Genomic DNA, 15,866 nt, shown 5'->3' on the forward strand with positions numbered 1-15,866 from the left:
CTAGATACTGAAACTATAATGGCAAATAAGTCGATCCCTGCCCTCTGAATTGGTTACCTAATAGGGGAGACAGACGTGTAAACAAATTCAGTGGAGAGTGACATATCCGATAATAAAACTATGTACAAGAAATTGAATTAGCATGGATAATTAACAACTAATGGTTGACAAGTGGTGTCAAAAAAAAAGCACTTCTTAGATGCAGTGGCACCTGAGCAGGGTTTCTTTTGCTTCTTGTTTTTGTTTTTTGGGGGGTTTTGTGGGTTGTTTTTTTTTTTTTTTTTTTTTTTTTGAGATGGAGTCTCACTCTGTCGCCCAGGCTGGAGTGCACTGGCACGATCTCAGCTCACTGCTACCTCCGGCTCCCCGGTTCAAGCAATTCTCCTGCCTCAGCCTCCCGAGTACCTGGGACTACAGGTTCACACCATCACACCTGGCTAATTTTTTTTTTAAGTAGAGCCAGGGTTTCACCATGTTGCCCAGGCTGATCGTGAACCCCTGAGATCAGGCAACCCATCTGCCTCGGCCTCCCAGAGTGCTGGGATTACAGACATGAGCCACCACACTCAGCCCTGGGTGCACTGGGGAAACAGGTTCAAAATCAAGGAAGCATCACACTGAAATGGTGGCGATGGAACATGGTATATGCAGACAACTACAAAAATTCACTTCTACCGATAGTTCAAGGGAGGAAGCCATGAATATGAGAATGGAGGTATGGACAGAGGCCAGGTCAGGGTAAGTCAGAGAGTTTACTTAACCTTGTAGAAAATGAGGACCTATTGGAAACTTGAAAGAGACATTATGTAATCATATTCTTGTTGTGAAAGATCATCTGGGCTGCTATCTGCAGGACAGATTCCCAGGAGCAAAACCAAAACAGCAGCACCTGTTCAAGCCTGAATTCTAGTTACAAAAGTAAAGCTGGGGAGGAGAAAATGGATGTGAGCAATATCCAAAAGGGAAAATAATGATATACACATAGGGAATGGGGGAAAGAAAAGAGTAAAAATAATTTCCTGTTTCGCCTTCCCTTCTCTTGGAGTTGGAATACTCAGATGGTGTGATGGGTAGCACTGGGGCTAGTGGGACAAGGCTGGCCAGCTGGGAAATTTCTTACACCCAGGAGGACTAAACGAATAAGTCAGCATATCGAGGAGAGTGGGACTGCAACTTCTCACTGTTGAAGAAAGGAGTTACAAATGTGCAAAGGGGAAAATGTGGTATTGTATTGGAATTGAAGGCACCAGTTTGAAATTATGATTTAAAAGACAGGTATGTGATAGATAGATAGATGATAGATAGGTAGGGATAGATAGGTAAATTGAGAAACAGAAATGTATGAATGTGTTGCTTCCTCGTTCTGCCCACTGAGAGGGCCCAGAAGCGATGACACTCTGGTTGCAATGAGCACCCTAGCATTTAGATCTCAGTTTCTAAATATCATTTTCCACTAAAAGGAGCCAGGGCTCCTTGGAGAAATGTCTGCTTCCAGGGCTGGGGCAGGGAAAGAACAAGATGAACCTGGAAGTCTGTTGTACTGAAAGGAAGGAAGTACTCAGATAATTATGAGGACATGTCCAAAGGACACAGGAGCCAGCTTAATGGGGCTCCAGTTATCTACATCTGGGACATTTTGTGCATCAAAATAAAAAAGGATAATAACTGATTATAGTCCATTGAAAAATCAAATCTCATGAATCCATGCTTACATAATGCATGAATAAATGAACATGAGGGAGAAGAGAGAGCTCTAACTTATAGTAGAATGCCAACTAATAAATGTAAATGTAATGATGGAATTACAAAATTATTGTCATTATTATTATTATTTTGAGACAGGATCTTGCTCCGTCACCCAGGCTGGAGTGCAGTGGCACAATCCCATTTCACTGCAGCCTCAACCTGCTGAGCTCAAGTGATTCTCCCACCTCAGCCTCCCAAGTAGCTGGAATTTCAGGCGTGTGCCACCACATGGCTATTTTTATACTTGTTGTAGAAATGAGGTTTTGCCATGTTGCCCAGGCTGGTCTCAAACACCTGAGCTCAAGCAATCTACCTCAGCTTCCCGAAGAGCTGGGATAACAGGCATGAGCTACCACATCCAGCCAGAAAATTATTATTTTGCAACCATTATAGTTATAACTAGTTTAGACAGAATCATCATTGGATGGAAAAACTAGTAGGTGAAAATCGGATAAGGAAATGGATACAGTCTCAAAGCAACTCCCCCAAAATATTGATTAAGTGTTTATTATTAGTTTAGAAATACAAATCACTTACTAGTTAACTCTGTAGTGCAGAAACCTGGCCAGCATCATCTTAATCGAGTGACAAAATATAATGTTATTTATAAAAAGGATAAATCCATATTAAGTTACTCCTAACAAACTGAGAAAATACAGCATCACTTCCATGAAAATCCTGCCAAAAATACATTACCCAAATCTGACAATAAGGAAACATCAGACAAACCCAAACACAGGGACATTCTACAAAGTAATTAGCCTGTTTTCTTTAAAAACATCCAGGTTGTGAAAAACAAGGAAAGAATGAGAAAATGTTTCTGATTAATGAGGACTAACAGAGATAAATGACTAAATTCAACACATGATTCTGGGTTGGATTCTGGAATTGTAAAGAACGTTATTGGAAAATTGGTGAAACCCAAATGGAGTTTATGGATAGTACTATATTACATCAATGTTAAATTCCTGATCTTTTTCATTTCTTTTTTTTTTTGAAATAGAGTCTTGCTCCTCCAGACTGGATTGCAGTGATACCATAATACCAGCTCACTGCAACCTCCACCTCCTGGGTTCAAGTGATTCTCCTGTCTCAGCCTTTCAAGTAGCTGGAATTACAGGCGTGAGTTACCGCACCCTGCACAATCTCCTGATTTTGATGGATGCACTCTGGTTATATAAATTTCCTCATTTTAAGGAAATACACACCAAAGTAGTAAAGGCTCATGGAACATCATATTTGCAACAGCTGTCATCTGATTCAGAAAAAAAAACAGCAATAATGCATATAAATGTGTAGATAGACTAAGAAGACAAACGTGGTAAAATGCTAACAGTTGTAGAATCCGGATGAAAGGTATATGGAAGCTCTTGTGCTACTCGTTCAACTTTTTCGTAAGTTTGAAATTGTTTCAAAATGAAAAACAAAGATCTCGGAAGCAAATCCACTGGTTGTCTGAGTGGGGATGGGCCAGAGGGGCGAGGAGTCAGGATTACAAATGGGGAACAACAAGAAAACTTGACAGAGAGGATGTGAATATCCCTTTCTTTTTTCTTTTTTAGAGACCGGTCATGCTCTGTCACCCAGCTCATAACTCACTGCAGCCTCAAACTCCAGGGTCCATGGGATCGTCCTGCCAAGCGACTGGGACTACAGACTCAGGCCACCACACCTGGCTATTTTTTTTTTTACTTGGAGATGAGGTCTCACTTTGTGGTCTAGGACTCATCTTGAACTCTTGGTCTCAAAGAAATCCTCCCACTTACGACTCCCAAAGTACTGGGATTACAGGCGTGAGCCACCATGCCCAGCCATGTTCACTATCTTGATTGTGTCAGCGGCCACTTTGGTGTAAAAGTAGGTCAAAATTTACTATGTTGTACACTTTAAAAATCTATTAATAAGTTAACATGAAAGAATTATTTTTTAATTCCTAGTATTTGCCTAGGGAATACAACCAACCTCTCATCATATGAAGACATTTTTTTTCATGCTTTTTCATGTTCCTGAAATGCCCTATCCCAGGAACTTCCTCCAACTTATCTACTCCTTCATGTTCAAGAAGATAACGGATTTCCATCTTCCTCCATTAACTCCTCCTACACTTAAATCTGCTATATCTTTCATTCACTTGAATCTTATTGCTACAATACATACAATGGAAACCTATAATATTGTATTGCTATAGTTATCATCAATTGTTCATTTTATGTTTTCTGCTTATTTTTACATCAGAGTTGAATCAAGATGTTTAAGTCCCTGGAGAGTTAGGTATTATGAAGGAGGAAGAATATCAAGGTTATGAAAAAATCTTGTTGTGACTGAGAAGCTGGGCCAGGAGGCTGATAATGGCCCCAGTTCTACCGCTAACTAACCGTGTGCCTACGATGCTTCATTGCACCTCTTTAGATCTAAGTTTCCCCATACGTCAAAGCAAAGGTGAGGTAGATGTCATCTATAAAATGTTCTTGACTTTCGAATTGAATAGTGACCACTAGATGGAACCCGTGAGCCCGTGTCCATTCATGAGCATTTCAAGGGGAGGTGGTGCCAAAGCAGGAAGCCAAAAAAGCCAGGGTGAGAGATTATCCTGTGCTTCATGCAATAAGGATAGTAGTTAGTAAAGACAAGAGGAGTTGTCTCTCTCAGAAAATGGTGCCCCTGTGTCTTTGACATGTGGGTTAGGAAATCAGTGATCAGAGGAAGTCAGACCAAAGTCAAAATCCGAGACATTTTCTGTTCTCCTTTTCACTAAATCCCAAGGCTCTTTAGCATGAAGTGTGCAGACCCTGTGTGATTTTCTGTGTTATCTGAAGTGAAATGTAGAGTTCCACATATTTTTAACCAAATATATTTAATGAACATTGTTCTGAGAGAAAGGAGATTCCAGTCACTTCTGTCAAAGGCATTCAAGGATGTGGAGATAAATCACTTTCTAGGATTTGAAAGTAAAATTTCTATGAGATTGGTCAAATTGGATGAAAAGGAAAAAACCTCTCGAGTGGTAAGTAGATAGAAAAACTATCGTTTTGTGCCATTTTTATATGTTAACAAATTAATTATGTTAACATTTATCGAACACATCAAACACTGCAATATAACTGATTCCTTAATAAGTATATACAAGCACACACAGAATGAGTGGCATGCTCAGTACTCCTTGAATAATCTTTTTCTTTTACCAGTGAAGTTTCCTGCTGAGTATTTTGAAACTCTTTGCAAACTGACTTCAGCATCTCTGTGGGATATTCCCTTCCACTGCCAACCCTCAGTTATCAGAAAGTCTGTCTTTGGAAAGCATGATACATTTTCTAGAACAAATCTAGATACTTAAGAAATGATTAAGGATGATGATGATGAATGATGACAACATTCGGATGCAATTCATATATCACGATATAATTCAGATCCAACAAACACTGAGAATATGGTGTTTTGCAAAAATTTTAATTCCTTTATTTCTCAAACATCTTTGTCAACAGTCATTTTTAATGTCATTTTATAGATGATGAAACAACCTTAGAGATGTTAATTGGTACTAATAATATAGGTGGCAAAGACAGAATTCAAAACCCAGATTTCTTGATTTATTTACTTTATTTAATTTTTTTTTTAGAGACAGATCTCACTTTGTCACCTGTCAAAGGCTAGAGTACAGTGGTGTGATCATGGCTTACTGCAGCCTCTAACTCCTGGGCTTAAGCAGCCCTCCCTCCTCAGCCTTCCAAGGTCTCCTGATTTCAAGTGCAGTTCTTGCCAGCACACAGTGTAAAGCGTATGATTACCCAAGCCTTAGCACAGAAGGTAGCACCCCTCACAGGTGGGCTATCGTGAAGCTATGCGACAGTTTTCTCCATCTATCTTAGAGCTGTTCTCTGTCTCCCCTCTCATCATGATTAGTATTCCTTTATCATTCAGCAAAAAAGAATCTCAGTGGCTCACTCCTGTAATCCCAGCACTTTGGGAGGCCAAGGCAGGCAGATCACGAGGTCAGGAGATTAAGACCATCCTGGCCAACACGGTGAAAGCCCGTCTGTACTAAAATACAAAAAATTAGCCGTGCATGGTGGTGCGCGCCCGTAATATCAGCCACTTAGGAGGCTGAGGCAGGGGGAATGGCTTGAACCCGAGCAGCGGACTTTGCAGTGAGCCAAGATCACACCACTGCACTCCAGCTGCATGACAGAGCAAGACTCCGTCTCAAAAAAAAAAAAAGAATCTGGTAAGGGACTGCACAGAAGCACAATCACTTGCTGTCAACAGGGCAATGCTACATAACTTCCCTAACCCCTAGCAAATAAAGGAAAAATCATACACAATCACTGACAAATAGCAACACAAGAAAAGGCAACAAAATTACTAAAGAGTAACTAACTCCATCCTCCCCAGCTCAAACCGGGGAAAGTAAGCTAGTCTAGGAACTTAGGCTGAAGCTCACCACAGTGCCAAAACTCTGTTTTCTTAAAAAGAGGTAGTGCAGATAGTGAATCCACTGAGCCACATCACGTGGGGCTTTTAGGTGATTTTCTTCTTGCCCACAAACTAGTGTAGGATGTGACTGGCTTCAGCCGGTCCTTATCAAGGCAGCTAATTCTGATGGCTTGGTTAAGAAGCTCTTTGTTCACTTAAGAGAGCAAAGAGGAGAGGCATGAATTGGAAACGGATATCTAAAATGTTCCCAAAGGCTTCATAAAGTTGACATCTTTCATCATTACTTCTGCACTTCAGGAAACCAGGTAGCAGTAAACAATTATGAATTCTACTCACCAGCTCTATCACTTTCATATCAAACTGAGAGTACTGTCCTTTGAACAGAAGACTCTCACGAGGAAAGCTCACATTCCTTCTAGGTGGGAAGAAAGCTTTGTCCCTGCTTCACGTCTGCAATTGCAGGTAGCAGAGAGAGCAGGGCTGTTCAACTGCATTTCCCTAACGACGCCCCAGCCTCTGTCTGTTCCATGAACAAAACCAAGCCTGGCTTTGTTAGCACAGCCAGCGACAAAGCCTGGACTGATCCTTGTATTCTTGGCAAAGGGTAAACCAAAGAGCAGTCTCGTTGCACTGTTTACTTTCTTTCTCTCATACTATCTCTGGCTCAGCACAATTGGTACAGCGCAATGCTGCCGAAACAGACTGTTTCCCTCTTCCCACAGTGTTTCTCGCCTACCTTTTGCTCTTGCTCGGTGGGAAGAAATTTCTTCTTGACCTCAGCAATCCTTTCTGACAATTACCATATGCCTAATGAGACCTGGGAAGCTTCGCCCTGTCTCGCAGTGTCATGAGGGGGCCATTCTTATCCAGAATAAAACTGAAAGCTTTTTTTTCCCCCCTAAAAAAAGGACTGTAATAAGTTATCTTGTCTCTGGGAAATTCTGTAATAGTGAATTGCACAGGCTAATCATCTCCCCTATTAAAAAGTTTTTAAAAGGTTCCTCTTCGTCATTTAGAGCATGTTGCCTTGGCGCTGGCCTGGAGAGGATTGGCACAGGTAGCCAGGCTGAGTTTAATTAAAGAGTTTCCATGTGTCAACAGCAGAGAGTAACAGTCTCACTTCTCCAACTCAGCAGGAGACCTTGATTAAAGTGAGAAGCGGCCATGATTCCGGCGAGAGCGTCTTCTTCCTGCCTCCTCTCCCAGATGTACAGGTGTCCTTCCCCCAATGCCATGGAAGAAGGGGTCCAGGAAGGAAATGTCACACTTGCCTGTGACCCTCACCAGGTCTGCAGAAAGGAAGAGAAGACCTGCTCATGAAGAAAAGAGACGGGCTCTGTCTGGAGCTTCTCTGATTTATATAATATATAAGTGATTTCACTACAAAGCAGTGAAATTTTAAAAAGTTAAACACAAAGCCCTTTTTTTCTAATTCATAGAAAATACTTTTATCTATTGAGTTAACTACAAGGTTTTACTTGCTTAATGTTTGTAAAGCTGTTTATTTTGTGAATAAGAAACCTACGGTCCAAGGGTATATAGTGAACAGCAAATCTTCCTCTTACCTCATTCCCCAGGCCACCCAGCTACCATTTTCTTGTTTACCCTTGCAAATATATTTTACTCCTTTATAGACTTAAGTGTCTACGTGTGTGTGTATTTGTTTATTGTTATCTGAAATTCAATTTATTTATGCATCCTGTGTTGATCTGGCAACCCTATACTAGCTGAACCCTGCACTAGGCCCTCTCAGAGCCCACGGATAGGAGCTATGTGCATTAACCCATGTATATACACATATCTATTAAATTTTTATGTATGTGTGGTTAAATATGAGTTCATACTTATTTCTCTAACTCGAATCCAGTATCACAGGGTTCCTTCTAGCCTTCTGCCTTCACTCATCGATAACTTCTCTCTCCTACAGTGAAAAACCTGACCCCCACTGTCCACTCTTCATTTACTTATTTGCCCCTTATTACTCATGGTGCATGTAAAGCGATTTCAGAACTGGTCACAGTCTCCCCACCCCCATCCCCGCCCCCAGCCCAATGAGTAACAAACTTACCAGTTGCAGCACAGTGCTGACGTCCAGTTCCTTTGGCCTTTAGCCTTACAATTGCAAGTCAAAGCAGCACCTGCAAGGTCACTTTGGTTTGCTCCTTTTCCCAGCCCCTTAGGGATGTTATGTGTACAGTGACATTCACTCCCCTCCATCCTGGTTGATATTTTTTTCATTGTATACATTAGGGTTCCCACTTTGTGATGTACAGTTCTATGGATGTTAACAAATGCAGAGCCATTTATCCACAACACAGTATCATACAGAATTGTTCCGTACCCACCCCCCCACCACCCCGCCTTTTGGAGACAGGGTCTTTCTCTGCCACCCAGGTTGGAATGCAGTGATGGATGATAGCTCACTGCAGTCCCAAACAATCCTTTTACCTCAACCTCCTGAGTAACTGGGACCACAGGCATGTGCACACATCCCCAGCTATTTCTTTTTTTACTTTTTGTAAACATGGGATCTATGTTTCCCAGGCTGGTCTTGAACTCCTGACTCAAGTGATCCTCCCACTTCAGCCTCCCAACGTGCTGGGATGATAGGTGGTGTGAGCCACCACACCCAGCCCAGAACAGTTCTGTTATCCTAAAAATTCCTTCCATGAATTATCTTAGCAGTTAATGTACAGTTAATCTACCCTCTTCCCTGCCACCAGCAACCCTGGCATCTGTTTTCCATCCCCATAGTGTAGCTGCTTCTAAAATGTCATATGAATGAATGTATACAATGTGTGCACCCTTCTGGCTCCTCTCAATTAGCAAAATTCATTTAAAACTCATCCACCTCATTGTGTGAATCAATAGTTTACTATTTTTTTACAGCAGAAGAGTACTCCATTATATGAAGTACCATGGCCAGGAATTGTGGCTCATGCCTGTAATTCTAACTCTTTGGGAGGCCAAGGCAGGAGGAACACTTAAGACCAGTCTGGGCAACATAGGAGACCCCATTTCCATGAAAAAAACTTTTTAAAAAAATTAGCCAGGCATGGTGGTGCACACCTGTAATTCCAGCTACTCCGAAGGCTGAGATGGAAAGATCACTTGAACCCAGAAGTTTGAGGCTGTAGTGAGCCATGATCATGCCATTACACTCTAGCCTGGGCAAGAAAATGAGACCCTGTCTCAAAACAAAACAAAAAAAAGTTACCACAATTTTTTTTAATCCATTCACCAATGAAAGACATTTTGGTTGATTCTAGGTATTGGAGATTATGAATAAAGTTGCTGTAAACATTTGCATACAGGTTTGTGTGTGCATGTAAGCTTTCAGTTTACTTAGGTAAAGATCTACGAATATGATTGCTAAGAAGTTGTTTTTGTCTTTCCTACGGTGGCAGAAGTGACAGTCCACACGGGCAAGATTGATATCTAAATCACCACTCAGGCACAGGAGAGAGCAGGGCTGGCATGTTTGGAAAGTCTGGACCTCCACAAACTCCCTTAAACAGGAAGGGGTAATAAGCAACCCTCTTGTTTAAGAGCCACGAAGTGAATTTTCCAGGTGAGGGTCAGCTTGCTAAAGATAATCCATAAACAAAGTTACATGTCTTGAATCACAGTTACCACTCTGGAGAAAATACAGTAATAATTTAATGCAATGTTGCCTATTCCGCATCCCTTTCTAGGCACCTACCTCGTGATTAGTGGAGGTGGTGGAGCGGGAATCTGATTCACAGTTTAGTTTGCTCTAATAATTTAAATAATCTTTCAGAAATTTCCCAGTCATAATGTAGCTTTGGGAAAAGGGGTGAAAAGCCTCTGGTCTTATGACGGTCCTTGACCTATGCTGGTTGGTGTCAGTTTCTCCCTGGAGGGATGACTCTTGCTCACCTGGTCACTGGTCCCCTGTAGGGATCCGATGCTGAGATCTGTGGCTGGTGAACTTGTGATCTGTTCTTTTACAGATGAGGTCTAGAGAGTTTGAGTGACTTGCTTAACATTTCTCTAAGGAAGTTTCAAGTACTCAAGGTCTCTCCTAAGGAAAATAGTAGTGAGTATGGGAGAAGATGGGAATAACATGTTTCCATCAGATAAGCAAGAAGAGCAAAGACGAGCTGGAGAAGACACATAATTGATTGAATCCCACAGAAAGTCCTGAAAAGAATGGTAAATGTCAAGCAATTCAAATCGTTTTAACAGATGACGAAACAAGACCACAGAAGTTATGTGCCTTATCCAGGGTCACACAGATCATCATGTCAGAGAGAGGACTTAGACTCTTGGTTTCTCACCCATAGCACTTGACTTTTTTCATTTCTCACTGTAAAATCATCTCAAATAGTCTGCCTTTTATTTAAGAAGAGATGAAGTGGGCATCTGTAGAATCCCAGAAGGTTTTAGAATATAAAGCAGAAAGAAGATCAATTTCCTCTCTGACAATGATTCCCGGCAAAGAGTTGAGACTATTTTGGTTCAATTAAATTACTATGCTCCTTTTATGAGAAATATATTAAGATAGGAGATAAATTGGTATCACATGACTAAAAAAAGTGGTGCCTTTCCTCCATCTGTTCATTCTTTTGTGGGAAGACACATGCAAATACCCTTTCTTCTATTGACTGATAATTGCGAAAAGTGCCACATAGGAGTATAAAAGGGATTGAGAATTTAAGGAAAAGAGAATTTAAAAACATTTAGCAGGCATTAGATCCTTGTTAAAAATCTATATTCTTGACTTTAAAAGAACTTTACTACTTGGAAATGATTAAAATCACTGAAAAGGATTCTAATTAAAGATACATCTGTCTTACAGTAGACTTTAAAATAGATTAGCTTAAATATGACTAAATATATTTTTTCTTTTTATTTCTTTCTTTTGTTTTTTTGCTTTTTTTTTTTTGAGATGGAGTCTTGCTCTGTCCCCAGGCTGGAGTGCAGTGGTGCAATCTCCGCTTACTGCAACCTCCAGCTCCTGGGTTCAAGTGATTCTCCTGAGTAGCTGGAACTACAGGGGTACACACCACCACACTCGGCTAATTTTTGTGTCTTTAGTAGAGATGGGGTTTCAATCTCTTGACCTCGTGATCCGCCATCTTCGGCCTCCCAAAGTGCTGGGATTACAGGCATGAGCCACTGCACTTGGCCCCCAAATGTATTTTTTCTACCCATTAATATTGATATTGTGGTTTTTATTTAATGCCTGTACACAGCTTTTACATTGTATAGCCTATTTATACCCTATAGATCTACTTCTATGGTTTTTGGTGGGGGGTCCTGCTCTGTCACCCAAGCTGGAGGGCAGTGGCTCAATAATTGTCCACTGTAACTCAAACTCCTAGGCTCAAGTGATCCTCTCACCTTAGCCTCCTGAGTAGCTGTGACTACAGGTGTGCGCCACTACACCCAGCTAGGTTTGTAAATGTTTCATAGAGACAGAGTCCGGCTTTGTTGCCCAGCCTGGTCTCAAACTCCTGGCCTCAAGCAATCCTACCATCTTGGCCTCCCAAAGTGCTGGGATTACAGGTGTGAGTCACAATGCCCAGCCTACCTCTGTGGTTTTCTTGAGGATGATTTTATCTTCCCATTGAAATCTTTCTTATGTCTTGCTTCACCTAATTTAGTGACTTTATGTAATAATTAGTTTAATCATCATCTCATCTAAGGTGAACAGCAAGCCCTAAAGAAGTTGAGAATGAAAGAACATGTTCTCAACGTTTAAAAATCCAACACATTCAATGTATCCATTGAACTGTGTGTTGGTGCATTCTCTCAGACAACCAATAGTCATTGAGAAAATATTAAGGACTAAATTTTATGTTAGAAATTGAAACTATCATAATAGTAGAGCTTAAAAATCTCCTAAGAAAGACTTACCAAGAAACCAAAATAAGAGACTGATGTGCAATGTAAGAAATATGGGCCTGGCGTGGTGGCTCATGCCTGTAATCTTTGGGAGGCTGAGGCGGGTGGATCACCTAAGGTCAGCAGTTCAAGACCAGCCTGACCAACATGGTGAAACCCTGTTTCTACTAAAAATACAAAAATTAGCTGAGTGTGGTGGCACATGCTTCTAATCCCAGCTACTCAGGAGGTTGAGGCAGGAGAATCACTTGAACCCAGGAGGCAGAGGTTGTAGTGAGCCAAGATTGCACCACTGCACTCCAGCGTGGAAGACAGAGCGAGAATCCGTCTCCAAAAAAAAAAAAGAAATATGGTCAAGGAATATAAAACTTGGTTGGGGGTCAAGCAATCCTTCTTAAAATAAAGGGGAAAAGCCTTCAATTTTTAGTTATATTCTTCGTCTTCAATGTGACTTCCAGGATTCGATGGTTTGTTTTCACTAAGAAAATAGTCACTTAGTAACTCTAGACACTATTTGGGCCATTAAAAAAAGGAAACACCAGATTGCATGTTTTGGTTTTGGATGATGAAGCATGTCTCAGAATGTAAACCTGTTTTCTTCACTTTTCATTGCTCTACGGGATGACAAACTTTAATGAACAGATGAGACTCATTCAAAACTAGTTATCGTCTGTAGCCATACCACCATGAATATGCTGGATCTTGTCTGAAAACTAATAATTAATGAGTATATAAACAAGGGTGCTGTTAAAGTGTTTAAAAAATCCTTAAGAGCTCTCACATAAATCAAGCATGCCCCTAGTCATTTTATTTATGCTATGAATTCACCTGGCAGATTGTTTCAAATGTAATTCAGAGGTAAGTTTCAGATCAGCTTATGTAGAAACAATTTCAAATGAATGGAACTGAATTTCTAAAGTTTTATTTAATTTTTTTATTGTTTATTGAATTTTGAGGTGGAGTCTTGCTCTGTCACCCAGGCTGGAGTGCAGTGGCACAATCTTGGCTCACTGCAACCTCTGCCTCCCGAGTTCAAGTGATTCTCCTGCCTCAGCCCCCTGAGTAGCTGGGACTAAAGGTGCATGCCACCATACCCAGCTAATTGTTTTGTACTTTTAGTAGAGACAGGGTTTCACATGTTATCCGGGATGGTCTTGATCTCCTGACTGAGCCCTTCGGCCTGGTCCAAGGGGAAGCCGGACACCAGCTCTGTGGTCAGCACGTGTGGGCTGCAGAGCTCATCCACCATCTCAGGCACGTAGAAGAAAGGGTGGCCCTTCAGCAGCTCCCTCAACCAGCGGGCGCAGGCGGCCTCCCGCTGGTAGTCACACTCCAGGGCCAGCTCCCGCCTCAGCACATCGATCAGGTAGGTACTCGGGGAACAGGCCTTCTGGAAGCATGTTGCTCATGTTCAGCGCGGCCATGAGGTTGCTGACATCGCTGTTGATGCTCTGGGCCACGCCAGGGTACTGGGTCTTGTCTTCATGGCCACCTCTCGACCGCCCTTCATGCGGACCAGGTGCACCTGTCCAATGGACGCGGCGGCGAAGGGCCGCTCCTCAAAGTACTCCAGCTTGTCCCGCCAGTTGGGACCCAGGTCGTGGTTGAGAGTTTTCATCATCTGTTTCAATGACATGAAGTCCGCACTCTGCCGCACCCGCTCGAAGATCTTGGCCAGGTGGGGGCTGATGAAGGCTGCGTCCTGGATGCTCAGCATCTGGCCCAGCTTAAGCGCTGCGCCGCGCACCTTGCAGAGCGTGCGTACGATGCCTTCAGCATTGGCCTCAGACAGGAAGGGACTGGAATCCAGCACAGCCTTCTTCCCTGAGGGGTCCTCGGAGCGCAGGCTCTTCTTGGCGACCTCTGCCAGTGCCCGGAAACCCAGACCCACGGCCAGACCTCCGAAGTTGGCCGGCCGCCCAATCCTCGTCACGGGCACCTTCCGCTCCCGAGCATGCTCGCTGAGCATCTGTTTGTGCTGCTTGTTCTCGGAGCGAGCCTTGGCCTGCCGGGCCTTCTCGATGTCCTCAGCTGTGAGGCCCCTCACAGGGGGCTGGTCCTGGTGGAAGAACCTTCGCTGAAAGCCCGTGGCAGAGAATGAGTCTTTGGGGTTTGCAAAGAGCCTCCCGTTTACCCTGCCGAGAGGGTAGGCGGCCTGGCCGGGGAACCCAGTTTCCCTAAAGGGTCCACTGGCCACGTAGGCAGGAGCTGGGCCCTCGCTGTGGGCATGATCCAGGGGCGGAGCCGAGTGGTCGTGAGTGGAGGCTGCAGAGAAGTCTGTGGAGGCTCCGGCTGCCTGCGGGACTGAGAAGTGGAACTCCCCTTCTGGGCCGTCGAAGTTCTCAGCAAAAGATTCTTCACGTTTATCCTGACCCTGCGCTTTCCCCAAGAACATGCCAATCTGCTCCATAGCCGTGGACTGCAGGGCCCGGGCCGCCATGATCAGCTCCCCTCCGATGCCCAAGTGCTGCAGGTGGGTTTCCACAGCTGCCTGGGTCAGCTTGGCAAGGCCTTTGGCCACCGTGATTGTGTCTCCCAGTATGGCAGCCATCCTCCAGGGCCGGCTGCAGGAAGCTGGGATCCGCGGTCACCTTCAGCCGCCTTTGCGCGATTGCAGCTGCGCTCTTTTGTTTGTTTTTTTTTTAAACAGACTCTGGCTCTGTCACCTAGACTGGAGTGCAGTGGCATGATCTCGACTCACTGCAACCTCTGCCTCCTGGATTCAAGCAATTCTCCTGCCTCAACATCCCACGTAGCCGGAATTATGGGTGCGTGCCACCACACCCACTAATTTTTGTGATTTTAGTAGAGACAGAGTTTCACTATGTTGGGCAGGCTAGTCTCGAACTCCTGACCTCAAGTAATCTGCCCGCTTCCGCCTCCCAAAGTGCTGGGATTACAGCCATGAGCCACCATGCCTGGCCTGAAATTTTATTTTAAATAGAAATATATTAATAGCATTTGGTATCCCATCTTTGTTTATAGTTGGTCTTGCATGCTGTACATCAACCAAAATGTGTTGTGTAGTTAAAATAAAAATGATTTTTATTTCTGGTCATATATACTCTCTCTAACTTTTGATGATAAAAATAATAATGTTTTTTCTTCTTCAAATTAGAAAGAAAAAGGAAAAAAGTATCACAGATAAAAGGGGCCCAGGAAAACACCAGAGTATTAATAAAGGTTACCTTTGAATTGTGAGACTGTAGGCAATTTTATTGTTTCGTATATTTCTTGTATTTCCCAAGTGCTGTATAGTTAGCACACCTTGCTTCTTTAAGAAAAATTGAAATAAAATTATAAAATACTTTAATGCATCGTTCTAATAGATTTGGCCTAAAATATTAATTTCAAGAGCAGAATTCTTAAGGAGTAGGGAGGACATGGTGGCTCATGCCTGCAATCCCAGCCAGCACTTTGGGAGGCTGAGGTGGAAGGATCGCTTGAGGCCAGGAGTTTGAGACCAGCCTGGAAAACATAGCAAGACCCCATCTTTGCAAAATTTTGCAAAATTAGCCAGGCATAGTTTTGTACACCTGTACTCCCAACTACTTGGGAAACTGAAGCAAGAGAATAGCTGGAACCCAGGAGTTTAAGCCTGCAATTAGCTATGATCATGCCACTGAACTCCTGTCTGGGAGACAGAATGAGACCCGGTCTCAAACAAAACAAAACAAAACAAAAAAACCTTAAGGAATAAACACTTTTGTGAGCAGTTCAATGTGGTCCACACTTAATTTCAATCTCAGTTTATCCCGTTGGCTTCCCAAAGCCCCTGAATCGGAGTGCCTAGAGATCAGAGACATATCAGCAGGCTA

At 42.9% G+C, this 15,866-nt stretch overlaps 2 pseudogenes; both read right to left on the reverse strand.

Moving 5' to 3' along the window:
• The window catches only part of LOC135275342 (coiled-coil domain-containing protein 77-like), a 30,214-nt pseudogene extending 23,683 nt beyond the window's left edge, over positions 1-6,531 (reverse strand).
• A 6,649-nt stretch (positions 6,532-13,180) lies between these two features.
• Positions 13,181-14,621, reverse strand: LOC135275343 (atypical kinase COQ8A, mitochondrial-like; annotated as a pseudogene).
• Positions 14,622-15,866: the final 1,245 nt, after the last annotated feature.

Source organism: Aotus nancymaae, unplaced genomic scaffold (genome assembly GCF_030222135.1).
Source record: "Aotus nancymaae isolate 86718 unplaced genomic scaffold, 86718_ANA_hifiasm-v0.15.2.pri h1tg000016l, whole genome shotgun sequence".
NCBI lineage: Eukaryota > Metazoa > Chordata > Mammalia > Primates > Aotidae > Aotus > Aotus nancymaae.